At 45.9% G+C, this 6000-nt stretch overlaps 1 protein-coding gene across 3 annotated transcripts in view; it reads left to right on the plus strand.

Moving 5' to 3' along the window:
• LRRC7 (leucine rich repeat containing 7) overlaps positions 1 to 6000 on the plus strand; it is a 208364-nt gene that overhangs the window by 41626 nt on the left and 160738 nt on the right. The window contains exon 1 of one of the 3 annotated variants that reach the window (XM_017805639.1): positions 332 to 382. The exons of the other annotated variants lie outside the window; for them this stretch is intronic. The gene's annotated coding sequence lies outside the window, so the exon portion shown is untranslated. Of the gene's footprint in view, positions 1 to 331; positions 383 to 6000 lie in introns of those variants that run through there. 3 annotated transcript variants of the gene reach the window in all.

Below are 6000 nucleotides of genomic sequence, written 5' to 3' on the forward strand. Positions count from 1 at the left end.
AACTTAATTAAACATCTTTGAGCTGGGACTTTGTCAAACTTACTGTCCTTTCAAGGCAGTTCTGGTCTCTAATTTGAGTATTTGAGGAATAGCATTTGGAATATTCAAACTCATCTCTGTTTGATGATGGTATCACATTGTCCTTTACTCTTTCTCACTCACATTTCCACACAAATAAATTCCAGAGTCTTGCATACCCAGAATGTTACTTTTCGTTTTATTTCTTTTGTACTGGGGGATGCTGGAGTTGGACTTTGATGATCCTTGTGGATCCCTTCCAGCTTAGGATATTCTATGATTCTGTGCTGCAGGGCCAATCCACAGGATGGAGAGAGCAGCCTTTTCCCTGGAAAACAGATCATTGGGGATGCAGAGATCAGCTGTGAGTGGCAGGTTGGATGAGAGTAAATCACTTAACAGACCCTTGCTAATATTTATAAATCATGTGGAGAGTCCAGGAATTTCACTGAGCTCATCTATTGGAGCTTGTCACAGATGCTATAATACATCATCGCAATGTCTGAACAGCATAAAATAACTCAATGAGGAACCAAAGGCCACATCTGGCGTGTCTAGACTCAGAAAATAGGTTATGTTTGGAAATGTGAGCTCTTCCCCAGAGTCGCTCACCACCAGTTAACATATTTTTGACAGTATTTAATTGCATTTGCACCAGGAGCAAGATCATGTTTAAATTGCTATTAACTAAGACATTTTCAAGTGTGGCCTATTTTTGCTCCTTGAGAAGTGGCTGTTTTGAGCAGAGCTGTCACCAACGTGAGAGGGTACATGTGATGTATGAGGAGGTAGGAAAAGTTAAGGGAGGATTTTTTATTATCCCCAATATTTGGTTTGGGTTTATTTCAACTTTTGGCTGCAGACTTCTGTAACTGATTTTTCTGTAACTGGTTTGTGTCTCTTGTAAAGGAAGGGGGGAGTGGGTTGGGGAATGGGGGGGTTCTTGGGTTAGGTGCATCTCTAACTCATCTCACAGAGCTGTTAAGCTGAGGAAGTCTCTGGTGTTGAGTCTCTCTGTCCTCCTCTGTTCTCATGAGAAGCTTTTTGTATTGTTTGCTGGAAAATTTGCAAGGTGGGAATTACTAAACCTCTTTTCCTGTCTGTCCATTGTCTCAATGTCTTTGAGATGTTTATCCTTACTGGGCCCAGCTGGGGTCTTTTTTTCTGTTGTTTTCCATGAGCATTACTTTTCCTTTAATCACTTCTCTGTTAATTATTCATGTTAGACTAACAATTTCTCTGTCTAAGGTGGTCAGAGGTTCAGGGCAGAGCCAATCACCACTTGCTCCTACACTGCTGCTCACGTGCAGCTGCTTCCCTTGGAGCAGATTATCCAAAACCTGCTGAGGGAATGTGAGCTCCACAAGGAGCCTCCAAGTCAGAAATCAAAGGGCAAAGATTCTCCAGACAAGAGCTCAGTCACATGTGCTGGTGCACATATTACTCTCTGCTGAGAGTGGAAAGTCCAGGCAGGGTGGGCAGCAGTGCCTAGCTCCCAGCAGGGATGTCCTTAGGAATCATCCAAGGAATGAATGGACTAGTGCTCTGGTCTAGTTGACAAGGTGGGGATAGGTCACAGGTTGGACTCGATGATCTTGGAGATGTTTTCCAACCTAAACAATTCTGTGATTCTGTTCTATAATTCTATGATCAGCCTTGTGCTGTCATGGATGTGATTTTTCTTTCCAGTGTCTCTTTTTTCAATCTGCATATCATGCTCAGGAGTTGTCCAAGGCATTAATTGTGCTATAGAAAGTAGAGGTGGGAAATCTTAGAAGAGCCCAACCTGCACTGGTAGTGAAGAGTTCAGCAGTTCAATTTGACCTCATCAGGCAAAGGGTAAAAACCCTTTCAGTCACCTTAACAGGAACTGAGAGCTGTCAGAGGATGAAGAATTGCAGGCCTGGTGTGTTGTCCATGGCTCAAATCAACCGAGCAAACTCATCCCATCCAGGGGCTGAAGCTGCCCTGGGCCCTGCAAAGGCTGCACATGTCCTGCAGAGCAACCACAGAGCACCACAGCTCTGCTGCCTGGGGAATCCTGCATGTTAAATAACCCTTTTCTCATTCCTCTGTTTCAAAATGAGGGTGAGAATTAGTTAGGAATGGATCCTCGAGCTTTAGTTAATCTCAGTCTATCCAGTTCTGTTTCAGCAATGCCTATTTTTAGCTGCTGCTCGTGGTGATAGTTCAGTGGGTTTATTAATAGTTGGAGGGAATTTTTGTGCTCCATTGTTTGGGACTGGAAAATGAAATGTGGGGAAATTTGGGAATAGGACATGCAGCAGAGCTGCAAGCTCCTCCTTGGGAGGAGCTTGACCAAAGCTGTCCTAGGGAGAGCTGGGGGACACTTGTGGTTTGATATTGGTGAGGTCAGTGCTTGGTGCCATTGTAAGACCAGGGCCTTCTGAAATGTCTGTGCTAATGGTCCTGAGGTCAGTGTGGCTCAAGACTCCAGACATTGGTTGGATTATTTTAATTGCAATTTTTCTCTTTACAAGCAAAGGGCTCGAGCAGCCTGGGACAAGAGGGGGCTGTTCACAACAGCCTCTGTGCCCCAAAAGCAAGGGGTGATCTGCTTCCCCCATGCTTTGTCTCTGGAAGAAGCTCGGTGCCACTTCTGCTCCTCTGCTCAAACCCTGCAGCTGGTTTTGTGCTTCAAAATCCACTGCATGGGGACATGGGCAGCCAGAGACATCCATGCCCTAGTTAGGGAAGGATTTAGATTGTGTTGAAAATCTTGAGGAGATCAATAGATGTGTTTAACGATCTCCTGGTGAAGGATGGCTGGAGCTACAGCAACTATTGACCGGGCTGGAGCACCAATAAAGGAATGAGAACTGGCATCCCAGGCACCTCCTGCAGCTCTGCTTGGAGGTGTCACAGGAACAACTCGCTGTTAATCACAGTTTCCTACACATCCATTACCCCGAGCTGGGTGCAGGCACCTGGATGTGGTGGGTGACATCCAACCTCCAGCAAGGCTTTAAGGAGTTTTATCTCCAGCTCTGGTCGTGGCCAGGGTGGGGGGTGCCAGGGCTGATGTGTGGGATCATGCAGGACACAGCTTCTGGGGACACCAAGGAAAGTCTGTGCTCTGTGTTTTGCACAAACATCAGCAAATCTGGTCAGACTTAATGGTTTTACAGGTCTTTCCCAACCTTGAGGATGCTGTGATTCTATTAAACATCAGCCTGGGATGCACCCGTGGAATGCTGCAGTCAGTAGGGGAGGGTGGAGGTGGTGTCCTGGTGGAGGAGGGATGCATCTGGCAGTCCCAAAGTTCCCCTGTCCTCACATTGTGTGATGCTGCCTCTCCAGGGAAATCACACAGAAACATCTCTGTGCGTCCAGATTTGCAAACCTCTGTCTGCAGTGGGATGTCAAGTCTGCAAAATCCAGTAACTATGGATTTCATCCCTCCTCCCTGAAATATCACTTTCCCGGATTCCAGATAGTTGATTAAGTTTAATTTTATTTGATTATTTTTGTTATTGATTCAATTCTTTTGAATCGATAGTCCAAGAAAGAAAATAAATATTTTTGCAAGATTAATATGAACTTGTTAAGCAAACTGGGAGTGAAGTCATCCACAGCTCCTTTTTTAGCTCTTTTATTCCCCATTCCATGTTGTGACAGAGCTATTCCTTCCGCTCAGCTAAGAATAGCCAAAGTCTCTCAGGAGCAGGCTCAGCCATGTGCTTCCTGGGGCTTCATAGGAGGAGTCAACTTTGCAGGAGTGTGTGAGAGGAAAACCACCCCAGCAAGTTGGCTTTGTGTCTTTACTGGTCAGGACTGTTTTTTGTCTGCTGTAGGAAATAGGTGGAATAAAACAGTAGAATTCAGCTGCAGTTAGGGGAGGAATTAAATTGAATAAATGAATTAAATGCAGCTGCAGTTGGGTGATGGATTCAACCTTAATTCAAAGCTTTCTGTACCTGATGTAGAGATCTGTTGTATCAATTTCGGTGGCTTTTAATACAGGAGAGCTTTTCCTTGTGTTTCCTTCTCTGTGCAGACTCCCTGGGAGCAGAGAGGGGCAGGGGAAGGCAGGTCGCTGTGCCTGGCGGAGATCCCCTTCCCCACGGGGCTGGGGCTGGGATTGGCTGCAGGCTCCAACCCCGTAGGAAGCAGTTGTTGTATCAGGGAACAGTCATGGATTCATGGCAAAGTCTGTAGCTGATGGCAGGGAAAGCAGTGACACAGAGGGCACAGATGGGACGCTTGTGCAACATCACAGTGTCACAGACTCATTATTGTTGGAAAAGCTCTCCCAGACTGTTGAGTCCAAGCTGTGCCTGATCCCCACCTTCTCATCCAGCTCAGACCACTGAGTGCCACCGCCAGTCGTTCCTTGGACACCTCCAGGGATGGGGACTCCACCACCTCCCTGGGCAGCCCCTTCCAATGCCTGAACACCTTTTCCGTGGAAAAATGAGTCCTGAGACATGTCCCAGACGTGGAGGTTACCTCTACACTTTGCCCCAGCCAGGAGCTGAGTCCCACTAACTCATGACATCCTAGGTGAGGTGTCCTGACCAAGCAAACCATCTTGGCCAGCATGTCCTTGTTGGCATCTGGAGCTCATACAGGGGTTTGGAACCCATTGAGCTGCTCACTATCACCATCACACCACATAACCCCAGACTACCTTGATCAGAAAATTGCTCTTATTTATTCTTTTATTTGCATTCAATCTGTGTTTGCTGCACTAGGACGAGAAGTGGGCTCCTTGTCAGAGCTCCTCGTGAGGACTTCACCACAATCAGCAGTGTTTCCACCCCACACGTTCCAGAGAGATTGGAAAAGCAGCAATTTCATTACAGGAAATTCAACTCATTCTTGACACAGCCATTATATTGATTAGCTGAAATCATTTTGCATAAGTGTGGTGGCAGCAAATGGCAACTTACGCAAGAGAGGTTAAAATAACAGAATAGGCTTTTTCCCACCACTATATTTTTGACTGAATTTACAAAGATGGCACCTTTGTGACCAAGCTACTTGGTGCCTGTGCTTATGGGATGCCACCATTTGGGAATTAATTAACCCTGAGTGCACAGCCAAGGGAAACAATAGATAACGGCAGCTCCAAAACTGCTTTTACGCCTTCGTGAGTATTTGTGAAGCAAAGAGGAGAAAAGTCATTAATACCTATTTTCTGCCAGCTTTTAGAGCTTAGAATTATCTCATTTAGCACTGAAGAAAAGATGAGCTCACAGTAAGAAACCTTGTCTCTAAACTTGCAAATTATTTGTAACCAAGGTGAATATTCCTGATGTTTTCTAAGGGCTCAATGGGCAGGATGTGGTTCCAAAGACATGTTTCCCCTGAGCTGTTTTTATTGTAACTTGTCCTGTCTCAGGTTTTTGTTCTTTTTTTTTTTTTTTTTAGAATATCAGGTTTTGTTTCAGGTCTTTTAAAAATTGGTTTTATTCTTGATTCTTAATAATTGGTTTTATACCTTTGAATTGTCTTTTGCTTCTGGCCAATGATGCCAGTGCTGTTCTGCCTGCCTGGCTACGTGCTCAGATGTATCCAACTGTGCCACAAGTCCTGACATTCCTCTGCCCTTGGCTAACTCCAAATAGTTTTGGTGGATGCAGTCTTCATACCTGTGTGGCAACAGTTAGAGGGAAAAAATGTCAGCAATGGTGGGATCTCAGGTGAGACCCCACCTGCAGTGCTGCCTCCAGCTCTGGGGTCCAACAGTAGAAGGACATGGAGCTGCTGGAGCAAGTCCAGAGGAGGCCATGGAGATGCTCCCAGGGCTGGAGCCCCTCTGCTCTGGAGACAGGCTGGGAGAGCTGGGGGTGTTCACCTGGGGAAGAGAAAGTGCTGAGGAGAACTTAGAGCCCCTTTTTGCTGCTAATTTTTCCAAAAAGAAATATAATAAACCCAAAGCTGGCTGGTGTTGGTACAGTGGAGGAGGGCTGGGACTCAGTGTTGCTGAGTTAGCATCTGCCAGTGGAGGTTCAGGTT

This window comes from Lepidothrix coronata, unplaced genomic scaffold, assembly GCF_001604755.1.
Source record: "Lepidothrix coronata isolate B3197 unplaced genomic scaffold, Lepidothrix_coronata-1.0 Scaffold12, whole genome shotgun sequence".
NCBI classification, from domain to species: domain Eukaryota; kingdom Metazoa; phylum Chordata; class Aves; order Passeriformes; family Pipridae; genus Lepidothrix; species Lepidothrix coronata.